Source organism: Eschrichtius robustus, chromosome X, assembly GCF_028021215.1.
Source record: "Eschrichtius robustus isolate mEscRob2 chromosome X, mEscRob2.pri, whole genome shotgun sequence".
Lineage (NCBI taxonomy): Eukaryota > Metazoa > Chordata > Mammalia > Artiodactyla > Eschrichtiidae > Eschrichtius > Eschrichtius robustus.
In genome coordinates this window covers 61,574,402-61,601,065 of record NC_090845.1, presented here as the reverse complement: position 1 = coordinate 61,601,065, position 26,664 = coordinate 61,574,402, and the positions used below count along the sequence as shown (strand labels likewise).

Here is a 26,664-nt window from a genome sequence, read left to right as displayed (position 1 = left end):
TATATATGTACCACGGCTTCTTTATCCATTCATCTGTCACTGGGCATTTAGGTTTCTTCCACGACCTGGCTATTGTAAATAGTGCTGCAATGAACATTGGGGTGCATATGTCTTTTTGAATTGTGGTTTTCTCTGGGTATATGCCCAGTAGTGGGATTGCTGGGGCATATGGTAAATCTATTTTTAGTTTTTTAAGGAACCTCCATACTGTTCTCCATAGTGGCTGTATCAATTTACATTCCCACCAACAGTACAAGAGGGTTCCCTTTTCTCCACACCCTCTGCAGCATTTGTTGTTTGTAGATTTTCTGATGACGCCCATTCTAACTGGTGTGAGGTGATACCTCATTGTAGTTTTGATTTGCATTGCTCTAATAATTAGTGATGTTGAGCAGCTTTTCATGTGCTTCTTGGCCATCTGTATGTCTTCTTTGGAGAAATGTCTATTTAGGTCTTCTGCCCATTTTTGGATTGGGTTGTTTGTTTTTTTAATATTGAGCTGTGTGAGCTGTTTATATATTCTGGAGATTAATCCTTTGTCCAATGATTCGTTTGCAAATATTTTCTCCCATTCTGAGGGTTGTCTTTTCATCTTGTTTATGATTTCCTTTGCTGTGCAAAAGCTTTTAAATTTCATTAGGTCCCATTTGTTTATTTTTGTGTTTATTTCCATTACTCTAGGAGGTGGATCAAAAAAGATCTTGCTGTGGTTTATGTCAGAGTGTTCTTCCTATGTTTTCCTCTAAGAGTTTGATAGTGCCTGGTCTTACATTTAAGTCTCTAATCCATTTTGACTTTACTTTTGTGTATGATGTTAGGGAGTGTTCTAACTTCATTCTTTTACATGTAGCTGTCCAGTTTTCCCAGCACCGCTTATTGAAGAGACTGTCTTTTCTCCATTGTATATCCTTGCCTCCTTTGCCATAGATTAGTTGACCATAGGTGCGTGGGTTTATCTCTGGGCTTTCTATCCTGTTCCATTGATCTATATTTCTGTTTTTGTGCCAGTACCATATTGTCTTGATTACTTTAGCTTTGTAGTATGATCTGAAGTCAGGGAGTCTGATTCCTCCAGCTCCGTTTTTTCCCCTCAAGACTGCTTTGGCTATTTGGGGTTTTTTGTGTTTCCATACAAATTTTAAGATTTTTTGTTCTAGTTCTGTAAAAAATGCCATTGGTAATTTGATAGGGATTGCATTGAATCTGTAGATTGCTTTGGGTAGTATAGTCATTTTCACAATATTGATTCTTCCAATACAGGAACATGGTATATCTCTCCATCTGTTTGTATCATCTTTAATTTCTTTCATCAGTGTCTTATAGTTTTCTGCATACAGGTCTTTTGTCTCCCTAGATAGGTTTAGTCCTAGGTATTTTATTTTTTCTATTGCAATGGTAAATGGGAGTGTTTCCTTAATTTCTCTTTCAGATTTTTTATCATTAGTGTATAGGAATGCAAGAGATTTCTGTGCATTAATTTTGTATCCTGCAACTTTATCAAATTCATTGATTACCTCTAGTAGTTTTCTGGTGGCATCTTTAGGATTCTCTATGTATAGTATCATATCATCTGCAAACAGCAACAGTTTTACTTCTTCTTTTACAATTTGTATTCCTTTTATTTCTTTCTCTTCTCTGATTGCCGTGGCTAGGACTTCCAAAACTATGTTGAATAATAGTGGTGAGAGTGGACGTCCTTGCCTTATTCCTGATCTTAGAGGAAATGCTTTCAGTTTTTCACCATTGAGAATGATGTTTGCTGTGGGTTTGTCATATATGGCCTTTATTATGTTGAGGTAGGTTCCCTCTATGCCCGCTTTCTGGAGAGTTTTTAATCATAAATGGGTGTTGAATTTTGTCAAAAGCTTTTTCGGCATCTATTGAGATGATCATACGGTTTTTATTCTTCAATTTGTTAATACAATGTATCACCGTGTTTGCATATATTGAAGAATCCTTGTATCTCTGAGATAAATCCCACTTGATCATGGTGTATGATCCTTTTAATGTGTTGTTGGTTTCTGTTTGCTAGTATTTTGTTGAGGATTTTTGCATCTATATTCATCAGTGATATTGGTCTGTAATTTTCTTTTTTTGTAGTATCTTTGTCCGGTTTTGGTATCAGGGTGATGGTGATCTCACAGAATGAGTTTGGGAGTTTTCCTTCCTCTGCAATTTTTTGGAAGAGTTTGAGAAGGATGGGTGTTAGCTCTTCTCTAAATGTTTTTTTTTAATATATAGATTTATTTATTTTTATTTATTTATTTTTGGCTGCATTGGGTCTTCATTTCTGCTCGCGGGCTTTCTCTAGTTGAAACAAGCGGGAGCTGCTCTTCGCTGCGGTGCGCGGGCTTCTCATTGGGGTGGCTTCTCTTGTTGTGGAGCACAGGCTCTAGGCACGTGGGCTTCAGTAGTTGTGGCACATGGGCTCAGTAGTTGTGGCTCGTGGGCTCTAGAGCGCAGGCTCAGTAGTTGTGGTGTATGGGCTTAGTTGCTCCACGGCATGTGGGATCTTCCTGAACCAGGGCTCGAACCCATGTCCCCTTCTTTAGCAGGCAGATTCTTAACCACTGTGCCACCAGGGAAGTCCCAAAGATTGCATCTCTTCTCTAAATGTTTGATAGAATTCACCTGTGAAGCCATCTGGTCCTGGACTTTTGTTTGTTCGAAGATTTTTAATCACAGTTTCAATTCCATTACTTGTGATTGGTCTGTTCATATTTTCTATTTCTTCCTGGTTCAGTCTTGGAAGGTTATACCTTTCTAAGAATTTGTCCATTTCTTTCAGGTTGTCCATTTTATGGGCATAGAGTTGCTTGTAGTAGTCTCTTAGGATGCTTTGTATTTCTGCGGTGTCTGTTTTAACTTGTCCTTTTTCATTTCTAATTTTATTAAAACAGTAATTCTTGTAAAGTTGTTTAAGTGATTTCTGAGGAAAAAGAACACATTTATTTATAGACTTAACTTGTATTAAACCAGATTATTCATGATGGGCTTAGGGGTTGGGGGTTGAAGAAGGTTTTTCTTTTTAAATATTGACTTTTAAAATGTAAAATTAGGAAATGTTTTCTAAATGAGGACTCCCCGTCCTTTTTCTCTCTGAGGAGTTGAGGTAATACAGATTCAAAGTGAATGGCATAGCAGGAAAAAAGTAGTCAACTACAGAAACTCTCAAAAGGAATTAAAAGGCCAAAGTTCCTTATTCTGAAACAAAACAAAACAGAAGAAAACAGAAAACCTCCTAGAAAATAACATATGAAAAAAATCTACCTGACCCTGGGTTTGGCAGTGGATTTTCAGGTAGAGCTCCCAAAGCACAATCCATGAAAGAAAAAAATTGTTAAACCTGGACTTCATTAAAATGAAAAACTTCTGTTCTGAGAAAGACACTGTTAAGTTAATCAAAACACAAACCACAGACTGGGAGAGAGTATTTGCAAAACACATATCTGGTAAAGGACTGGTATCCAGTATATAAAAAGAACACTTAAAGCTCAACAATTAGAAAACAAATAATCCAATTAAGAAATGGGCAAAAGATTGAAATAGACACCTCACCAAAGAAGATATATAGATTACAAATAAGCATATGATGCTCAACATCATATGTCATTAGGGAAATGCAAATTAAGCATGAGCTAGCACTGCACACCTACTAGAATCGCTAAAATCTGAAATACTGACAATACTAACTGCAGGCAAGGATGCAGGGCAACAGGAACTCTCATTCATTGCGAGTGGGAATGCAAAATAGTATAGGCACATTGAAAGAAAGTTTGGCAGTTTCTTACAAAGCTAAAAATAGTCTTACCACACAACCCAGTAATCACACTCCTAGGTTTGCCCAAATTTGTTGAAAACTTATATTCAAACAAAAACCTGCACATGAATGTTTATAGCAGCTTTATTCATGATTGCCAAAAATGGGAAGCAATTAAAATATCATTCAATAGGTGAATGGATAAACAAACTGTGGTCCATCATACAATGGAATATTATTCAGCAATCAAAAGAAATAAGCTATCAAACCACACAAAGACATGGAGGAACTTTAAATGCATATTGCTAAGTGAAAGAGGCCAGTCTGAAAAGGCTACATACTGCATGATTCCAACTGTGTGACATTCTGGAAAAGGCAAAACTGTGGACACAGTAAAAAGATAAGTGGTTGCAAAGGGTTGGGGGAGAGAGAGTATATGGGGACTATTTCTGCTCTATTTTCCTATAAACCTAAAACTTCTCTAAAACATAGTCTATTAACTACGAAAATAAATTTATAAAACATCCACCAGTTTAAAAGCAACACTGAACTGCATATAGTTCAACATAGACCTCAAAGCCCTGGCTCTGTATCCACTATGCCCCCTCCCCACCCTCTTCCATACACCTCTTGCCTCTGTACCTTCCTTCATGCCATACCCTCTGCCTGAAGTGCCCGTCTTCAGTCCATCTTTTTCTCAGTGCCTACTCATTCTTTAAGACTCAGCTCAGGCCACAATTCCTTTGTGTTCCCCTAATAAACTATTGCACCTATCAAATTATAATTTTCTGATTATGTGATTGTTCAATTTACTAAATTTTTAAATCCTTGAGGGCAAGGGCTATGCCTTATTCATCTCTGTATCTCCAGCACCTAAAGCATATCTTTTATAGTAAGTGTTCAGTACAATGTTTGTTGAATGAATAAATGAACGACTGAAGGAAGTGGAAAAAGATTCTTCTGACTCCAAGTTCATTGTACTTTCTACTGAATCATAGTCATGCTAAGAATACCAATAACAGCATCAAAAATTGCCAGTCAATTTAGAGAGTTGTCTTGCAGACTAAATAAGTGAAAGTGATGTGCTCATAGTAGGTACTCAATAAACGTTAATTTAATTTCATTTGTTCTTTGGTTATATAGGTAGTAGGCTCCCCACTTTCATGCTTCCCTCCCTTTATATAGAGAGCTACACCAGAAAACTGGACATGGCCAAGATTTCTTCAGTGATAAGCAATAAGGAGGAAAGTAAGGACAATGGCTGGCAGATGAGGATTGGAAATTTTTATTAAGAAAAAAAAAAAAGAAAAACAACCTTCAACATATTCTGTATCTTCAAATCTTATAACCTTCATAGTTTACTTCATGTTCTATCTCACACCATAAGAATTGTAAACAGACAGAATGCACAAATACATGTGGCAAGTTCAATACATTTGAAGAAGATGGAAGCCATTAGCTTCAAAGAAGAGTGAGAATTTCGAATGAGCACCACATGGAATGCCCGTGTTCAGAGCCCAGATTACAGTTCCAACATCTGCTCTAAGCATGACAAAAAGGCAAGAAAAGGTAGGGCTGTGCAAGTTGATTCCCACCCCACCCCATCACATCCCAATCTCTAAAGTATTTCCGATGTGAGAAGGCTTGCATTCTTCATCCAAGGATTTCCTCTCTAGCCTTTGCAGCAGGGACTCATGCTTGAGGCCTCAGGCTCCACAAAGCAATTGACTCCATGAGTTAAGTTATGATCAGCTGTGAAACTTTTCTGGCTCAGTTCTGGTTTGGTTTGGGAAAGACTCAAAAATATTGTCAAGAATATCAAAATATTACTGTGATTCAGGCAACACTAAAACAGTCGCACTAACTGCTGACATTTTAGACGCCTAATGGTCTCTCAAAGTTCCATGAAGTATAGATTCCTTCATGTCACCAGAGATGTTCCCAAAGTGACAAACGCATGTTTTTACTGAAGAAATATTTTGCGACATCAAGTCTTTGGTCACTTTCGCGGTTAGGATGAAAACGCCAGGCCTAAGAGCAGCAGTCTGTGAGGAGGATTGTAAAGATGAATGGAATGGATTGTGTCATCTAGTGCAGTGTTTTTACACTACGTTCCAGACAGTACCAGGGTCCTGTGTGATATTAACAGATGTCCTCAGGAAAAGGATGCTTTGATCAAAAAGAGTTTGGGAAAAAATAGGGTTAAGGAAAAATAAACAGATTTCTTCACTGAAGACTTCTCAAATCTTTTAATACACGAACGAGAAATGTGACTCTCCAGAGTGGAATATGAAATGCAGCATTTCCCAAAACTATTTGGCCAGAGAACGTTTTTCGAAAAAGACCTATCTATCTCTTGTTGAATTAATGTTCTGGATTATACTGTTCGGTAAATACTAAGATTGTGGAAAGAGCTTGAGCTTTGTTATTCTTTCAGAACTGGGCTGGAATTCTAGTTCTAACATTCAATACCTGTGCGATCTTGGGCAAGTTACTTCAATTCTTTGAATTTTTTCATTTATGAAAATTGGGACAATAATATCTACCTCAAAAGAAATGTCAGCAGGATTAAGTGAGATAATGCACAGTACTTAGCACAATGCCTGGAACGTATAGGTACTCAAGAAATAGCAGCTATAATCATCACATTCATTTCTCATCACCATTATTATCAAGACACATCTGCGCCTGACAGGCGTGCCAAAACAGCTTCAAAATAGGTCGGGCCTGAGGACACAAATGGCTATATTTCTGATTGCTTTGGGAACTGAGTGTAAGAAGAGAACTGGACTAGTTGCCTGGAGATATAGCTCTATGACTTATTTTCTGTCTGACATTGGGCAAAGCACTTCACCTGTCTGCATTTCTCTCTCCTTCTGCCAAATATAGGTATGGACTAGGAGACCTCTTACTCTAAAATCCTGTGAACCTCAGCTCTAAAATGCTGTATAAGAGATTTATAAATTTATTGTTGAAGAAATCTGTGATACAGGTTAAATCCAATTATAAAGTATGGTCCTGTATAACAAAGCTATTTTTATGATCCAGCAGATGGCTGGCAGAAACAGTGCTTTGCCAATCTGGTTACAATGAACTCTGTATAGTGAATAATTCTAACAATTGCTTTCTCTGATCCTTGACCCCATAATCGTCACGCTCTAACATTGCTCTAATCAACTAAAGAACTTGATTATGTGTTGTTTTCTTTGTAGACACAGAGAGGGGAGCTGAGTTAAGCTAAGCTATAGAATTTCTAGCTGAGACGTTTATGTCCGATTTCATTATTTTAGAGCCAAGGAAACAGGACAGGAGAGGTTAAGTAACTTGTCAGGGGTCACACAGCCAGTAAGTAGCAGAGCTTTGAATGGGTGTTTGGACTAAATGATTCATCATCTAAGAACTTAGACATATTACTGCAAACTCTCATTCAGACCATATATAAAAATGTTAAATGAAACCAGAAATGGCTATTATAGAAACTCTACTGTTTATGCTTCCCAACCAAGTAAGATGTGTGTTTGTCATTACCCTTTATCCCTGCATTCAAGCCCTCTTCATAGGATGGTCCCTCTAATTGCACAGTGCATGGTGACACAACTTAAAGCATGATAACCTTTGCTGCAGAGCTTCAATTAAAGGTTTTTTTAATGTCCAAATGCATTACACCCTTAGTTCCCTTTAGATACATGCACAATTCCTTCCACAAAGGCCGCTATTACTCAAGTATGTCTTTTTCATTTTGAAACCACGTGGCTTTAAAAAAAATTTAAACTAGGTTAACAGAGAAATCTTACTATGAATAGCAAAGGTTAGCCTTCAGGCTCTTGCTTTTCTCTACTTATATACTCTCTCATGAGTATATTTATTTTCAGGGCTTCAACACTTATGGAGAATCATACTTCCTAAATCACAGCCCATGTCTTCAACTACCATTGTGACATTGCCCCTTGAACACATTCCTGTTTCTTGGAACTCACATGCTTCAGATTGAACTCATCTTCTAAGTTAGTGGTTCTCAAATCTGGCTGTACATTGAAATCACCTGGGAAACTTCAAAAACTCTCAGTGCCTGGACCCCACCCCTAGAGATTCTGATGCAACTGGTTTGGAGCTGGACATGGACATGAGAATTTTTAAAAGTGCCTGGGGTGATTCTAATGTGTGGCCAAGCTTGAGAACCAGTGCTCTAGGTAAAGCCCTGAGTGCCACTTCCTTCATTTCTGTTAACGGTAGCACCATTCTCCTCTTCACTTGGGCTTGAAATCTGGGGCATTCAACCTTCAGCTCTGGGGATAAATGAGATAGAAAGAAAATCAAATTTTTGAAAGTGTGAGGTGCTAAGAAAATGCAAGAAATTGTTGTATGCAGTATGCACATGAATCATATGGATTGCTTTAGCAGTTGAGATGTGTTAATTCATTAAATGTGTTAAAGGTTACACTGACAATTTATCATCCTAACCTTTTTGTTGGGCAAAGCAGAGGAATGAGAGAAAATCTGATCTGGGGGCATGACATAAATCATCAGAGCTACCCTATCCTCCTGTGGGCAGGTCAACCCCATCAATGGGCCCAGATGGCTGGTGCCATGTGCTATCCCCAGAAGTAATTTTGTCAGCCTTGCTAAGGGCGGGTGGGTGGTCCTCTGGTTCCCTTTCACTGGGGAGGAGTGCAGCCATGACAGCTGAACAGCCAAACCACACATAGCAGTTACATTGAAAACCACACATATGCAACATGGCTCTTGACTGGGTCCCAGAATAGTCCGAGATGGCTAGATGCTGTCCTGCTGTGCATATAGTGTCCCTTTAATCAGAGACAAGGCTCAACCTGAGTCACATTGGATTCTTCTTATAACAGGACAAATGGGAACTTCCAATGCTCAGTTTGTGTGCACTCTCTGGTCATTTACATTAGTACCTGCCCTAGGATGGAAGTGCTGCTCAATACTTTAATTTAGGAAGAGCCAATTCAATTTTATTTTTTTCCCAAAAAGGGTATACCTATCTGGCTTCACCTGAGGTTATCCTTCAACATGGAAAATGTGAGCTTGCTTTTCTATTTTCAGTATTGCCACCCCAATTGTGCATGCCATGTTCTACACATTGTATTCTGCAGAACTTTATTCCAGGAAATACATTTTCCTTTGCAGGGATATTGGATACATTATTGTAAGCCACAGAATTGCATTCAAGCCCCAGCTCCACCACTTACTAAGTGCTGTAATGACACAGAGAAAGTTGCTTCATCTCTCTGAGTGCACCCTCATTTGTAAAATGGGGATACTACTACTTACCTTAGAGAGTTTTAAGGATTATAAAAGATAACATAAATAACATGTACAAGATATTCTTTAGGCACACAATAAATATAAGTTCGTTGCAAAATTTCATAAGCATATAAATTTAATTCATCCCCCAAACCAAGCAAACAGAAAGCTCAAATAACCAAGACTTTAATCTAAAAAAATTAGTGTTCAGAGTGAAAATCCTAAGGCACAGCAACATTCTGAAATGGTCTTGAAGGATTTAGCTTCCTGTAGAAAGTTCTTTTCTTTTCAGTTAATTCTTTCAATTATATTCAACTCATAAATGTTGTTTGAACACAAGATGTTTAACACTATATTTGTGCTACATGAAACAGACAATATAAGACCTGGCCACGTTGGTGATCTCTCTTATTTGTCTTATCTTTTTGATCAACTATCTTGGGTTTTCTAGCTATAGAATCATATCTGTAAAAATAATGATAGGTTGTATAATTGCTCAATAGTTAACAGTTCTTTTTTTCCCCTTTTAAAAAAATTATTAGCACCTTTAATTATTATTTATTTATTTATTTTTTTTTTGGCTGTGTTGGGTCTTCGTTTCTGCACGAGGGCTTCCTTTAGTTGTGGCAAGCGGGGGCCACTCTTCATCGCGGTGCGCGGGCTTCTCACCATTGTGGCCTCTCTTGTTGCGGAGAACAGGCTCCAGACGCGCAGGCTCAGTATTTGTGGTTCAAGGGCCCAGTTGCTCCACGGCATGCAGGATCCTCCCAGACCAGAGCTCGAACCCGTGTCCCCTGCATTAGCAGGCAGATTCTCAACCACTGCGCCATCAGGGAAGCCCAACACTTCTTATTTCAGTTTCTTGCCTCATTGCATTGGCTACCACTTCAAAAGTAATGTTGAAGGGAATTCCCTGGCGGTCCAGTGGTTAGGATTCCATGCTTCTACTGCAGGGGGCCCGGGTTCAATCCCTAGTTGGGGAACTAAGATCCCAAAGCTGTGTGGTGTGGCCAAATACATAAATTAATTAATTTAAAAAAAAGAATTAAAAAAAAGAATAATGTTGAACATCAGCAGCTATAATGAGCATCTTTGATTTGATTTGATTTTGGCAGGAAAGTCTCTAATATATTTACCAGTAAGTACTATGCTATTTCTTATAAAGCACAAGAAATTCTTTATCGTATTAAATAATACCCTTTTATTTTATTTTATTCCTAGTTTACTAAGGATTATCAGAAAATGGTGTTAAATTTTTATCAAATCTATCTGAACTGATCATATAACATATCCTTTGAGCCAATGATGTAATGTGATATTAAGAGATTTCCTATTATTGAACCATCTTTTCTTTCCTAAGACAAACCCTACTTGGTCATGACATGTTATACTTTAACTATTTTGCAGGGTTTGATTTGGTAGTAGTTTATTTAGGATTTTTTATGTGAGACATCTTTAGTTTTCTTTTTGGTGCTGCTTTTTGGAAGGGTTTGTTATCAAGGTTATACCAATTTCATTAACTGTATTGAGAAGTATTCCTTCTCTTTGCTTACTTTGCAGGTTTATAGAGCAAGGGAAGTATCAGTTCTATAATATCTTGATTTGGGCCTAATTCCTTTTTTTCCCTAGGATGTCATTGGGTGGTTTTTCTCCGTGGTGGAAAAAAATGTACAATAGCTTTCATTTAAAACATTTACAGCTACTCATGGTTTGTAGCACTTCCTGGAGGGACAATTGATATATAGTCTCAGTTTTTTGGTAACAGTTTACCCCACCACACTAACTTAGGAAAAAGTCCATTGATCTCTTCTTACCTGTTTTCTGTGTATTTTCATTTCAGGTACCAATGTCATTGCCTCTAGAGAGAAGGATGAGAGATATGTGGAAGGAGGAAGGAGATGGATGGGCTCAAGGAGCATGAGAAATGAAGTCTGGGAGGTTTTCTCTGGGAAGGTTTTCTTTATGGTAGAGATGAGCTTAAATTGATCTTTGGAGGAGGGCTAGTTGCCAGCAAAGACGACTAATGTAGGAGTTGGAGAAATAAATTTAATTTCAGTATGTATCACCATCAATTCATATTTACAGAATTACTGGCATGCCTTCACTTTTTAACGCACAACTGTAACTGAAACACACTTTTTTTTTGAGAGGATTCTATTCTTTTTTTTTTTTAAACATCTTTATTGGAGTATAATTGCTTTACAAGGGTGTGTTACTTTCTGCTTTATAACAAAGTAAATCATTTATACATATACATATGTCCCCATATCTCTCACCTCTTGCGTCTCCCTCCCTCCCATCCTCCCTATCCCACCCTGTGAGGTGGTCACAAAGCACCGAGCTGATCTCCCTGTGCTATGCGGCTGCTTCCCACTAGCTATCTATTTTACGTTTGGTAGTGTATATATGTCCATGCCACTCTCACTTTGTCCCAGCTTACCCTTCCCCCTCCCCATATCCTCAAGTCCATTCTCTAGAAGGTCTGCGTCTTTATTCCCGTCTTGCCCCTAAGTTCTTCACAACCATTATTTTTCTTCTTTTTTTTAGATTCCATATATATGTGTCAGCATATGGTATTTGTTTTCCTCTTTCTGACTTACTTCACTCTATATGACAGACTCTAGGTCGATCCACCTCACTACAAATAACCCAATTTCGTTTCCTTTTATGGCTGAGTAATATTCCATTGTATATATGTGCCACATCTTCTTTATCCATTCATCTGTTGATCGACATTTAGGTTGCTTCCATGTCCTGGCAATTGTAAATAGAGCTGCAATGAACATTTTGGCAAATGATTCTTTTTGAATTATGGTTTTCTCTGGGTATATGCCCAGTAGTGGGGTTGCTGGGGCGTATGGTAGTTCTATTTTTAGTTTTTTAAGGAACCTCCATACTGTTCTCCATAGTGGCTGTATTAATTTACATTCCCACCAACAGTGCAAGAGGGTTCCCTTTTCTCCACAGCCTCTCCAGCATTTATTGCTTGTAGATTTTTTGATTATGGCCATTCTGACTGGTGTGAGATGATATCTCACTGTAGTTTTGATTTGCATTTCTCTAATGATTAATGATGTTGAGCATTCTTTCATGTGCTTGTTGGCAATCTGTATATTTTCTTTGGAGAAATGTCTATTTAGGTCTTCTGCCCATTTTTGGATTGGGTTGTTTGTTTTTATGATGTTGAGCTGCATGAGCTGCTTGTAAATTTTGGAGATTAATCCTTTGTCAGTTGCTTCATTTGCAAATATTTTCTCCCATTCTGAGGGTTGTCTTTTCGTCTTGTTTATGGTTTCCTTTGCTGTGCAAAAGCTTTTAAGTTTCATTAGGTCCCATTTGTTTATTTTTGTTTTTATTTCATTTCTCTAGGATGTGGGTCACAAAGGATCTTGCTGTGATTTATGTCATAGAGTGTTCTGCCTATGTTTTCCTCTAAGAGTTTTATAGTGTCTGGCCTTATATTTAGGTCTTTAATCCATTTTGAGTTTATTTTTGTGTATGGTGTTAGGGAGTTTTATAATTTCATTCTTTTACATGTAGCTGTCCAGTTTTCCCAGCATCACGTTTTGAAGAGGCTGTCTTTTCTCCACTGTATATTCTTGCGTCCTTTATCAAAGATAAGGTGACCATATGTGCGTGGGTCTATCTCTGGGCTTTCTATCCTGTTCCATTGATGTATATTTCTGTTTTTGTGCCAGTACCATACTGTCTTCATTACTGCAGCTTTGTAGTATAGTCTGAAGTCAGGAGGCCTGATTCCTCTAGCTCCGTTTTTCTGTCTGAAGATTGCTTTGGCTATTCTGGGTCTTTTGTTTTTCCATACAAATTGTGAGATTTTTTTGTTCTAGTTCTGTGAAAAATGCCAGTGGTAGTTTGATAGGGATTGCATTGAAACTGTAGATTGCTTTGGGTAGTAGACTCATTTTCAGAATGTTGATTCTTCCAATCCAAGAACATGGTATGTCTCTCCATCTATTTGTATCGTCTTTAATTTCTTTCATAAGTGTCTTATAATTTTCTGCATACAGGTCTTTTGTCTCCTTAGGTAGGTTTATTCCTAGGTATTTTATTCTCTTTGTTGCAGTGGTAAATGGGAGTGTTTTCTTAAATTCACTTTCAGATTTTTCATCATTAGTGTATAGGAATGCAAGAGATTTCTGTGCATTACATTTGTATCCTGCTACTTTATGAAATTCATTGATTAGCTCTAGTAGTTTTCTGGTGGCATCTTTAGGATTCTCTATGAATAGTATCATGTCATCTGCAAACAGTGACAGCTTTACTTCTTCTTTTCAGATTTGGATTCCTTTTATTTCTTTTTCTTCTCTGATTGCTGTGGCAAAAACTTCCAAAACTATGTTGAATAATAGTGGTGAGAGTGGGCAACCTTGTCTTGTTCCTGATCTTAGTGGAAATGGTTTCAGTTTTTCACCATTGAGCATGATGTTGGCTGTGGGTTTGTCATATATGGCCTTTATTATGTTGAGGAAAGTTCCCTCTGTGCCTACTTTCTGGAGGGTTTTTATCATAATTGGGTGTTGAATTTTGTCGAAAGATTTCTCTGCATCTATTGAGATGATCATATGGTTTTTCTCCTTCAGTTTGTTACTATGGTGTATCACATTAATTGATTTGCGTATATTGAAGAATCCTTGCATTCCTGGTATAAACCCCACTTGATCATGGTGTATGATCCTTTTAATGTGCTGTTGGTTTCTCTTTGCTAGTATTTTGCTGAGGATTTTTGCATGTATATTCATCAGTGATATTGGCCTATAGTTTTCTTTCTTTGTGACATCTTTGTCTGGTTTTGGTATCAGGGTGATGGTGGCCTTGTAGAATGAGTTTGGGAGTGTTCCTCCCTCTGCGATATTTTGGAGGAGTTTGAGAAGGATAGGTGTTAGCTCTTCTCTAAACGTTTGATAGAATTCACCTGTGAAGCCATCCGGTCCTGGGCTTTTGTTTGTTGGAAGATTTTTAATCACAGTTTCAATTTCAGTGCTTGTGATTGGCCTGTTCATATTTTCTATGTCTTCCTGGTTCTGTCTTGGAAGGTTGGGCATTTCTAAGAATTGGTCCATTTCTTCTAGGTTGTCCATTTTATTGGCATAGAGCTGCTTGTAGCAATCTCTCATGATCCTTTGTATTTCTGCAGTGTCAGTTGTTACTTCTCCTTTTTCATTTCTAATTCTATTGATTTGAGTCTTCTCCCTTTTTTTCTTGATGACTCTGGCTAATGGTTTATCAATTTAGTTTATCTTCTCAAAGAACCAGCTTTTAGTTTTATTGATCCTTGCTTTCATTTCCTTCATGTCTTTTTCATTTATTTCTGATCTGATCTTTGTGATTTTTTTCCTTCTGCTAACTTTGGGGTTTTTTTGTTCTTCTTTCTCTAATTGCTTTAGGTGTAAGGTTAGGTTGTTTATTTGAGATGTTTCTTGTTTCTTAAGGTAGGATTGTATTGTTATAAACTTCCCTCTTAGAACTGCTTTTGCTGCATCCCATAGGTTTTGGGTCATCATGTTGTCATTGTCATCTGTTTCTAGGTATTTTTTGATTTCCTCTTTGATTTGTTCAGTGATCTCTTGGTTATTTAGTAGTGTATTGTTGAGCCTCCATGTGTTTGTTTGTATTTTTTACAGATTTCTTCCTGTAATTGATATCTAGTCTCATAGCATTGTGTTCAGAAAAGATACTTGATATGATTTCAATTTTCCTAAATTTATGAAGGCTTGATTTGTGACCCAAGATATGATCTAACCTGAAGAATGTTCCATGAGCACTTGAGAAGAATGTGTATTCTGTTGTTTTTGGATGGAATGTCCTATAAATATCAATTAAGTCTTTCTTGTTTAATGTATCATTTAAAGCTTGTGTTTCCTTATTTATTTTCATTTTGTATGATCTGTCCATTGGTGAAAGTGGGGTATTAAAGTCCCCTACTATGATCGTGTTACTGTCAATTTCCCCTTTTATGGCTGTTAGCATTGGCCTTATGTATTGAGGTGCTCCTATGTTGGGTGCATAAATATTTACAATTGTTATGTCTTCTTCTTGGATTGATCCCTTGATCATTATGTAGTGTCCTTACTTGTCTCTTGTGATAGCCTTTATTTTAAAGTCTATTTTGTCTGTTATGAGATTTGCTACTCCAGTTTTCTTTTGATTTCCATTTGCATGGAATAACTTTTTCCATCCTCTCACTTTCAGTCTGTATGTGTCCCTAGGTTTGAGGTGGGTCTCTTGTAGACAGCATATATACGGGTCTTGTTTTTGTATCCATTCCGCCAGTCTATGTCTTTTGGTTGGAGCATTTAATTCATTTACATTTAAGGTAATTATCGGTATGTATGTTCCTATTACCATTATCTTAACTGTTTTGGGTTGGTTATTGTAGGTCTTTTCCTTCTCTTGTGTTTCCTGCCTAGATAAGTTCCTTTAGCATTTGTTGTAAAGCTGGTTTGGTGGTGCTGAATTCTCTTAGCTTTTGCTTGTCTGTAAAGGTTTTAATTTCTCCAGCAAATCTGAATGAGATCCTTGCTGGGTACAGTAATCATGGTTGTAGCCTGTTCTCCTTCATAACTTTAAATATGTCCTGCCACTCCCTTTTGGCTTGCAGAGTTTCTGCTGAAAGATCTGCTGTTAACCTTATGGGGATTCCCGTGTGTGTTATTTGTTGTTTTTCCCTTGCTGCTTTTAATATTTTTTCTTTGTATTTAACTTTTGATAGTTTGATTAATATGTCCCTTGGCGTGTTTCTCCTTGGATTTATCCTATATGGGACTCTCTGTGCTTCCTGGACTTGATTAACTATCTCCTTTCCCATATTAGGGAAGTTTTCAACTATAATCTCTTCAAATACTTTCTCAGTCCCTTTCTTTTTCTCTTCTTCTTCTGGGATCCCTATAATTCGAATGTTGGTGCATTTAGTGTTGTCCCAGAAGTCTCTGAGACTGTCCTCAATTCTTTTCATTCTTTTTTCTTTATTCTGCTCTGCAGTAGTTATTTCCAGTATTTTATCTTCCAGGTCACTTATCCATTCTTCTGCCTCAGTTATTCTGCTATTGATCCCTTCTAGAGTATTTTAAATTTCATTTATTGTGTTGTTCATCAGTGTTTGTTTGCTCTTTAGTTCTTGTAGGTCCTTGTTAAACGTTTCTTGTATTTTCTCCATTCTATTTCCAAGATTTTGGATCACCTTTACTATCATTATTCTGAATTCTTTTGCAGGTAGACTGCCTATTTCCTCTTCATTTGTTAGGTCTGGTGGGTTTTTGCCCTGCTCCTTCATCTGCTGTTTCTCTTTCTTCTCATTTTGCTTAACTTACTGTGTTTGGGGTCTCCTTTTTGCAGGCTGCAGGTTCTTGGTTTCCATTGTTTTTGGTGTCTGTCCCCAGTGGCTAAGATTGGTTCACTTGGTTGTGTAGGCTTCCTGGTGGAGCGGACTAGTGCTTGTGTTCTGGTGCATGAGGCTGGATCTTGTCTTTCTGGTGGGCAGGTCCACGTCTGGTGGTGTGTTTTGGGGTGTCTGTGGCCTTATTATGGTTTTAGGCAGCCTCTCTGCTAATGGATGGGGTTGTGTTCCTCTCTTGCTATATGTTTGGCATAGGGTGTCCAGCACTGTAGCTTGCTGGTTGTTGAGTGGAGCTGGGTCTTGGCGTTGAGATGGAGATCTCTGGGAGATTTTTGCCGTTTGATATTACATGGAGCTGGGTGATCTCTTGTGGACCAGTGTCCTGAACTTTGCTCTCCCACCTCAGAGGCACAGCCCTGACGCCTGGCTGGAGCACCAAGAGCCTGTCATCCACACGGCTCAGAACAAAAGGGAGAAAAAAGAGAAAGAAAGAAGAAGATACAATAAAATAAAATAAAGTAAAATAAAATAGTTATTAAAATGAAAAATAAAAAATAATTATTAAAAATTTTTAATAAAAGTAATGGAAAAATTTAAAAAGAAAGAAAGAAAGAAAGAAGAGGCAACCAAACCAAAAAACAAATCCACCAATGATAACAAGTGCTAAAAACTATACCAAAAAAAAAAAAAAAAAGGACAGAGAGAACCCCAGGACAAATGGTAAAAGCAAAGCTATACAGACAATATCACACACAGAAGCATACACACACACACTCACAAAAAGAGAAAAAGGGAAAAAAAAAATATCATTGCTCCCAAAGTCCACCTCCTCAATTTGGGATGATTCGTTGTCTATTCAGGTATTCCACAGATGCAGGGTACATCAAGTTGATTGTGGAGATTTAATCCACTGCTACTGAGGCTGCTGGGAGAATTTCTCTTTCTCTTCTTTGTTCGCATAGCTCCTGGGGTTCAGCTTTGTATTTGGATCCGCCTCTGTGTGTAGGTCGCCTGAGGGCTCCTGTTCTTTGCTCAGAGAGGATGGGGTTAAAGGAGCAGCTGATTTGGGGCCTCTGGCTCACTGAGGCCGTGGGGAGGGAGGGGTACGGAGTGTGGGGCAAACCTGCGGCGGCAGAGGCTGGCATGACTTTGCACCAGCCTGAGGCGCCGTGTGTCCTCCCGGGGAAGTTTTCCCTGGATAATGGGACCCTGGCAGTGGAGGGCTGCACAGGATCCCAGGAGGGGAGGTGTGCATGGTGACCTGTGCTTGCACACAGGCTTCTTGGTGGCTGCAGCAGCAGCCTTAGCATTTCATGCCTGTCTCTGGGTCCGTGTTGATAGCTGCGGCTCGTGCCCATTTCTGGAGCTCCTTTAAGCGGTGCTCTTAATCCCATCTCCTCGTGCACCAGGAAACAAAGAGGCAAGAAAACGTCTCTTGCCTCTTCAGCAGCTCCAGACTTTTTCCCGGACTCCCTCCTGGCTAGCTGTGGCGCACTAGCCCCTTCAAGCTGTGTTCACGCAGCCAACCCCAGTCCTCTCCCTGGGATCCGACCTCCGAAGCCCGAGCCTCAGCTCCCAGCTGCCACCCATCTTGGCGGGTGAGCAGACAAACCTCTCGGGCTGGTGAGTGCTGGTCGGCACCGATCCTCTGTGTGGGAATTTCTCCACTTTGCCCTCTGCACCCCTGTTGCTGTGCTCTCCTCCATGGCTCCGAAGCTTCCTGCCCATCTACTCCCCCCATCTTGGCCCACGAAGGGGCTTCCTAGTGTGTGGAAACTTTTCCTCCTTCGCAGCTTCCTCCCATTGGTGCAGGTCCTTTCCCTGTTGTTTTGTCTCTGTTTCTTCTTTTGCCCTACCCAGGTACGTGGGGAGTTTCTTGCCTTTTGGGAGGCCTGAGGTCTTCTGCCAGCATTCAATAGGTGTTCTGTAGGAGTTGTTCCACATGTAGATGTATTTCTGATGTATTTGTGGGGAGGAAGGTGATCTCCACGTCTTACTCTTCCACCATCTTGAAGCTCCCGTGAAACAGACTTCTTATGGGAATGTAGTGATTAAACTTACAAATTACAGATGCTGAGCTCTGATGATAAGTACCTTATATTTCCTTGTGATCCTGTTTGTGGAAAGATCTTTGCCTTTTGTCTAGGAAATTAGCTCTTTGTAGCTTCTTTACTTAGGATGCTCACTTTCTGCATAGACACAAACAGAAGCAAAGAGCACACTAGAACATGTGGGCTGTGACTGAAAGGCCTGGTTATAGGGTGTCATAAATTTCAATTATTCCTAATAATTTGAGAAGTCAGTGCTCAGGAACTGCCCTACAACTGGAACAGGAATAACGTGGAAAGCCCATTCTCCTGAGCAAGTTTGGATTGCTTCAAACTGCATCTTTCTAACTGGTCCACCCTTTTCCTCTACCCTTTCCTTCTCTAGCAATGTTCCCACTTGCCTAATTTGCTGAGAGCATCTGGGTCAGTAACTTTCCTTGAGCACTTAAGTTTATTTCCTCTGAGCTCCAGGGCTGTTATAAAATGCTTGTTGAAATCTAGGCTGTGATTCAGTGGGGTCTGATACAGAGCCTAGATTTAGCATCTGGAAAAGCCCAAATTTCACCCTTTTATACCCAAATCTGTCACACTATAACAAACAACTGGATGGAAGTGTCTATGCTCTGTAAGGACTCTGTTCCTTCTGGCCTAGTGGTTGCCCCTTCTGTATTTGAGGAATGAGTCTAACAAAAAACAGTAACAAATTAGATTTGCCTTTTTATAGAAATTCATAAAAAGTTGAACACATTATTTAAGAAAACTATTTTTAAACAAAGCCCTTCCCTCCATTTTACCCCAGCAGTCTACTGCTGGCTCTTCCCATTCCAATGAATGAGGTCATGCTTTATGGGAGACATCTGCTTCTGAGGATATTACTACCCTGAGCACAGAACATGACTTCATTAGAGGGAACAGTGGACCAGAGAGATTCAACAGGAGACTTACATATGTGACAGCAAAAATAAAAAGAGCCAATTGAGATTCTCCTCAAGTCTCTAGCCTTCAGGATAGACCGAAGATCTGGTGATTTCACTCTCATATGATTTCCTTTTGCTTTAAAATCATGAACTATGTATGAAAACTTCCAGAAAACTGTAACTCATAGCAACACCACCTGTATTTGTAAATAGGAAAGCTGTCTTCTCTCAAGGGATTGGCTGGATTACATTCTGGGAAGAGACCAGGTGTTTGAAACTTTGGGGTTGCTACTGAATGCACACCCACACAGAGTAAGCTCTGTTTCAAAGAAGCATTGTTTCAAACAGTGCTGCAGATGTATACGATGTCATCTTTCAGTTCTGAAAAGCAAATTCAGAACATTAGCAGGGATTTTGGCTTTCCAGGAAGATGATTTCCAGAGCAGTTTTATAAGATTTTTGACATATGTTGTTTATAACCTTAATTTTAAAAATGAGCAAGTCCAATAAATCTGTTACCTACTTAACCAAGCTCTGGTCCAGTTGCATCGGTTCCCATTTTATTTGATACTGTGAAGAAGTTTCAATAGACAGCTAAATATTTTGGTGTTATTCATAGTCTTATGTTCCTATTGACTAAGACTTTTCAGAGAAAACTCTTAAAATCACTAGCATTTAAAAGGCAATAATTGCTAGTTTAATTTACTTTGCTTGTAAGGACTCATGATGTAGCTGGAATCACAGAAGTGGAAGGGAATGTTAAGAGATCATGTGGCTAGGTCCCCTTTGACCTAGGAGGGGTAGGAGTTTGAAACATTATGGATGGCTAGTTTGCAACATGTTGCTGTAATCTGCTTTAACCCTGAATCCCACCCAGGGTCAAGAAATTCTTCCTGGAAATAATGGAAGTTGCTCTTGCTATCATTTATGCATATTGTCTATTGTTTAGTTCATTCCACAAATGGAGAACAACTTGCCTGAGTCTTCAAAATAACTCACCATGGAATAGAAAACAGCCATGAAATGTCTCCCTTTCTTTGGTGTCATATACTCTAGCTCCTTTCTCCTCTCTTTCTAAGATCCAACTTCTTTTTAGTCATATGGATTTCTCTTTTCCAGAATTTCTTTAATTTAGTAACCATTTTCTGACTGTCTGCCATATGCAAGGTATGGTGCTAAGTGTTTCAGACAAAGTGGGTCTCATAACTGGCTGTGTCTGAAGAATTGTCTGGAGAGAATTTTAGAAATACAGAGTTTAAAAACTCTGGGCCTCAGCTCAGATCTACTCAATAAAATCTGGGGGTAGAGCGAGGGAATCTGTATTTCAAAAGCAAGCCCTAGGTGATTCTTATGTAGTCAGCCTGGCACCAGTCCAAGGATTAGAATTCAAGAACAAGAGCTTTAGGGTTGGCACAATAGGGTCATCTAGTGGGGTGCTCATGGTACAGAGATGACAAGAACAGAAATGATTACAGAGAACAGCAGATGAGTAAGAAAAGTGCCACCCCCTTTCCATATCATTTTACACAGTGAATTTGCAATTTTTTTTTGACTTAATCTTTCCATTAACTGTGGGTGGGTGGCAGTATGTCCATTTTACAAGGAATACAATAGAAACTCAAGGAAGAGAAGATCACTTGTCTAGTATCCCACAGTCAAAGGCAGAATCAAGACTCAAACTCGGGTTATTTGATGCCAAATCTTTCATTTTTGCCACTTGTTACAACTTTCTTTGTAACAGTCTTGGAAAGCAATAGATATTGGGTTCAAAGGAGGGAAAAAATGATAGTTCAATAAGAAACAAACATCCAGTGCTGGCAATATGATAAAAATCACACAAAGGCAGATATCACATCAGCATTATATTAGGGAGCTTTAAAATATGAAATCCATTCCTATACAAAGTGTTTCCTGTCCCTCCAATGAGTGGCAGAAGATGAACCAGGGTCAGGAATTCCTAAACCTCTACCCAGTGGCAAAGACCCATACAGAACCTGTATTTCCTGGTATTCTATCTAGCAGCATAAGGCAGCCCAGTTAGGTGATTTCTTCCTCTGTAGGCACCAGGAGAGATGAAGTGAAGAGTCCACCAGCACCGGCTGTCCAGAGAACAGGCAAGGGAAAACATTCTCTGCCCTACAGTTCTGGCATTCCTGGCCTTCTACCTAATGACACTGGGTGGGCCATAGAAGCACCTTCTGCTCCCATAGGTGGCACCAGTGGAGACAAAGCAGGAGCTGAAATAGAGCTAGATCATGAAGCAGACCAGAGTAGCACTGTAAGGCCTCAGAAAATGAAATTGTTGTTGAAATTATAGTTCACAGTAGTAGGTCAAAATGAACACATTACACCTAACCAGGCATGCTGCCTGCTAAAATAGAAGATGTAAATAGGACCAAGAGTCTTCTCATATAATATCCAAGGATATAATAAAATAACTCATCATACTAAAACCCATAAAAATCACAATATGAATGAGAAAAGAAAATCAACTGATGTAATACTGAGATGAATCAGATTGTTGAAACTGTCTGATACAGGTTTTAAATCAGCCACCATGAAGTTGTCTCAACAATTAATTACAAATTCCTTTGAAACAAATGAAAAAAACAGAAAACCTCAGCAAAGAAGAGAAGTTATAAAAAAGAATGAAATGGGAATTATAAAACTAAAATTAAAATAACTAAAATAAGAACCTCACTCTTTTAAAGAGGCTCAACAGTAGAGTGGAGATGACAGAAGATAGAAACAATGAATTTGAGGACAGATGAGTAGAGTTTATTCAATCTGCACAACAGTCTATTCAATCTGACCAATGCACTGATAAGAGTGAAGAGAGCCTCAAGGACCTGTAGAACAACAAAATGGCTAAAGTTAATATCAATGGAGGCCCAGAAGGAGAGGAGAAAGAGTGGAACTGAAAATGTATTCAAAGATATAATGGCTGACAACTCCCCATATCTTGGTGAAAGATTTAAACATACTGATTCAACAAACTGAATGAACATCAAGTAAGATATATCCAAAGACACCCACACCAATAAACATCATAATTAAACTTCTGAAAACTAAAAACAATGAAATTATTTTGAAAGCAACTAGAGAGAAACAAAGCATTACCTTTAAAGGAACACAGATCAGAGGGTAAACAAATTTCCTATCTGAAAGCATGGAGGTTAGAAGGAAGTGGCGCAACATTATTTATATACTGAAAGAAAAGAACTGTTAACCATGGGTTCTATATCTAGCAAACCTAACATTCAGGAATGAAAATAAATTAAAGAGCTTCTCAAAGGTAAATTAGGAGAATCTCTTGCTAGCAGATTCATCCTTTAAAATGGCTAAAGGAAGCTCTCCAAACAAAAAGGAAAAAGGATAACAGAAGGCTCAGAGTTCAGAAAGAAAAGAACAATGGAATGGGAAAAAATAAGGGTAAATATAATAAACTATCCTGATTTTCACAAGTTTCTTAAATCATATTTGATGGCTTAAATAAAAATTATGACAATGTCTGTTGCAGTGCTCAATGTATGTAGAGGAAATACTTCAGACAATTATATTTAAAAAGTGGGAAGGATTTAAATGGTCCTAAATATAGTAAGGCTTCAATACTTAATTCAAAATGGTAAATTGTTAATAGGTGTAGATTGTGGTAAGTTTTACACACACACACATATACTAATATCTAGAGCAACCACTAAGAAAGTTATGTTAAGTGATATACTAAAAACTGTATAAATAGAACTATGAGATCCTAAAAAATGTGCCAATAATCCAGGAAAGAGAAAAATGTGCAAAAAAAAAAAAAAGGAAAGAGAAAAGAAACAGAGGAAACAAAAATAAATAGTAAATAAATGGCATACTCAAACCCTAACATATCAACAATTACTTAAAATATAAACAGTCTAAATATATTAATTAAAAGACAGATGCAGGCAGAGTGGACTAAAAAATAACATGATCTAATTATATGCTGTCAACAAATACTTCAAACACAATGACATAGGTTAAAAGGATGGAAAGAGACATATCATGCTAATATTAATCAAAAAAGGAGTAATGGCTACATTATTATGAGATAAAGTAGACTTTAGAAAAACGAAAATTCCCAGAGACAGAAAGGGACAACATAAAATGATAAAAGAATGAATATATCAAGAAGACATAACAATCCTTAATGTGTATGCACTAAACAATAGAGTTTCAAAATACATGAAACCAAGACAGAATTGACAAGACTGAGAGACAAATCCAAATTATAGTTAGGGACTTTAACACCTGACTCATAGCAACTGATAGACCTACTAGACAGAATATTAGCAAAGATAAAGCAGAACTGAGCAGTAGAATAATCCAACAGGGTCTCATTTCCATTTATGTAACACCCTCCCCCCTACAACAGCAGAATACACATTTTTCTTTCAAGTGCCATGGAACATTCACAAAGACATTCATGGAACATTCATATCCTGGGTCAAAAACCAAACTTCAACAAATCTAGATGCATTGAAAGAATACAGTGTGTTCTCCAAGCAAAAGGGAATCAGACTAGAAATAAGTAATAAAAGAAAATATGAAAATGTACTAACACTTGCAAACTAAAAAACACACTTCAAACAACCATTGAGCAAGACAAATCTCAAAGGAAACAAACAAAAAAACTCACGCAGAATGGAATGAAAATGAAAACACAACACCTAAAAATTTATGGGATGCATCCTTGTCTTGTTCTGATCTTAGAGGAAATGCTTTCAGCTTTTCACCATCGAGTATGATGTTAGCTGTGGGTTTGTCATATATGGCCTTTATTATGCTGAGGTATGTTCCCTCTATAAGCACTTTATAGAGAGTTCTGGCAATAAATGGGTGTTGAATTTTGTCAAAAGCTTTTTCTGCATCTATTGAGATGATCATATGGTTTTCATTCTTCAATTTGTTAATGTCCTGTATCACACTGATTAATTTGCAGGTATTGAACCATCTTAGCTTCCCTGGGATAAATCCAACTTGATCATGGTGTATGATACTTTTAATGTACTGGTGAATTCGGTTTGCTAGTATTTTTGTTGAGGATTTTTGTATCTACGTTCATCAGTTATATTGGCCTTAATTTTCTTTCTTTGTGATATCTTTGTCTGACTTTGGTATCAGGGTGATGCTGGCCTTGTAGAGTGAGTTCAGAAGCATACCTTCCTTGCAATTTTTTGGAATAGTTTGAGAAGGACAGGTGTTAATTCTTTGCTAAATGTTTGGTAGAATTCACCTGTGCAGCCATGTGGTCCAAAACTTTTGTTTTTGGGGAGTTGTTTTTATTATTGATTCAGTTTCATTACTGGTAATTGGCATGTTCCTATTTTCTGTTTCTTCCTAATCCAGTCTTGGGAGATTGTACATTTCTAGGAATTTGTTCATATCTTCTAGGTTGTCCATTTTATTGACATATAACTATTTGTAGTAACCTCTTATGATCCCTTGTATCTCTGTGATGTTGGTTGTAACTTCTCCTGTTTCATTTCTGATTGTATTGATTTGGGCCCTCTCTTATTGTTCTTGATGAATCTGAGTAAAGGTTTATCTATTTTGTTTATTATTTCAAAGAATCAATTTTTATTTTCATTGCTCTTTTCTACTTCTTTTTTAGTTTCTATTTCATCTATTTCTGTTCTGATCTTCATGATTTGTTTCCTTCTACTAACTTTGGGTTTTGTTTGTTCTTTTTTAATTCCTTTAGGTGTAAAGTTAGGTTGTTTGAGATTTTCTTGTTTCCTGAGGCAGGCTTGTATCACAATGAACTTCCCTTTTAAAACTGCTTTTACTGTGTCACATAGACTTTGGATTGTTGTGCTTTCATTTTCATTTGTCTCCAGGTATACTATTTTCTTTTTTGATTTATTCAGTGATCCATTGGTTATTTAGTAGCATATTGTTTAGGCTCCACGTGTTTGTGTTTTTAGTACTTTTTTTCTTGTAGCTGATTTCTAGTCTCATAGTGTTGTGGTTGGAAAAGATGCTTGATATGATTTCAGTTTTCTTAAATTTACTGGGACTTGTTTTGTGGCCTAGCATGTGAGCTATCCTGGAGAATGTTCCATGTGCACTTGAAAAGAATGTGTATTCTGCTGCTTTTGGATGGAATGCTCTATATATAGCTATAAATTCCATTTGGCATAATGTGTTATTTAAGGCCAGTGTTTCCCTATCAATTTTCTCTCTGGATGATCTGTCCACTGATGTAAGTGGGGTGTTAAAGTCCCTTACTACTATTGTATTACTGTCAATTCTCCCTTTATGTCTGTTAATATTTGCTGTACGTATTTAGGTGCTCCTATGTTGGGTGCATATATATTTACAATTGTTGTATCTTCTTCTTGGATTGATCCCTTGATCATTATGTAAGGTCTTCCTTTGTCTCTTGATATAGTATTTGTTTTAAAGTCTATTTTTTTCTGATATCAGTATTGCTACCCTGGTTTTCTTTTTGTTGCCACTTGCATGAAGTATTTTTTCCCATCCCCTCACTTTCAGTCTGTGTGTGTCTAGATCTTCAGTGAGTCTCTTGTAGGCATCATATATATGGGTCTTATTTGTGTATCCATTCAGCCACTCTTTTGATTGCAGCATTTCGTCCATTTACATTTAAAGTAATTATTGATAGGTATGTACTAATTGCCATTTTGTTAATTGTTTTTGTAGTTCTTTTTTATTCCTTTTTTCTTCTTTTGCTGTCTTCTCTTGTGATTTGATGACTATCTTTAGTGTTATGTTTGGATTCCTTTCTCTTTTTTGTGTATCTATCATAGATTTTTGGTTTGTGGTTATCATGAGGTTTATATATATGTATACACAATCTATATGTATATGTGATTTAAAAAATTTATTGGAGTATAGTTGATTTACAATGTGTTAGTTTCAGGTGTACAGCAAAGTGAATCAGTTATACATATACATATATCCACTCTTTTTTAGATTCTTTTCCCATGTAGGCCATTACAGAGTATCGAGTGGTTCCCTGTGCTATACAGTAGGTCCTTATTACTTTTATATATAGTAGTGTGCATATGTCAATCCCAATCTCCCAATTTATCCACCCACTTACCCTCTGGTAACTATAAGTTTGTTTTCTACATCTGTGACTCTATTTTTGTTTTGTAAATAAGTTCATTTGTACCCTTTTTTTGGATTCCACATACAAGCAATATTATATGATATTTGTCTTTCTCTGTCTGACTTACTTCACTCAGTATGACAATCTCTAGGTCCAGCCATGTTGCTGCGAAAGGCATTATTTTGTTCTTTTTTATGGCAGAGTAATATTCC

The 26,664-nt window shown here is 37.8% G+C and overlaps 1 protein-coding gene across 4 annotated transcripts in view; it reads right to left on the bottom strand.

Moving 5' to 3' along the window:
* EDA (ectodysplasin A) overlaps positions 1-26,664 on the bottom strand; it is a 362,845-nt gene that overhangs the window by 27,567 nt on the left and 308,614 nt on the right. The window lies entirely within an intron of this gene.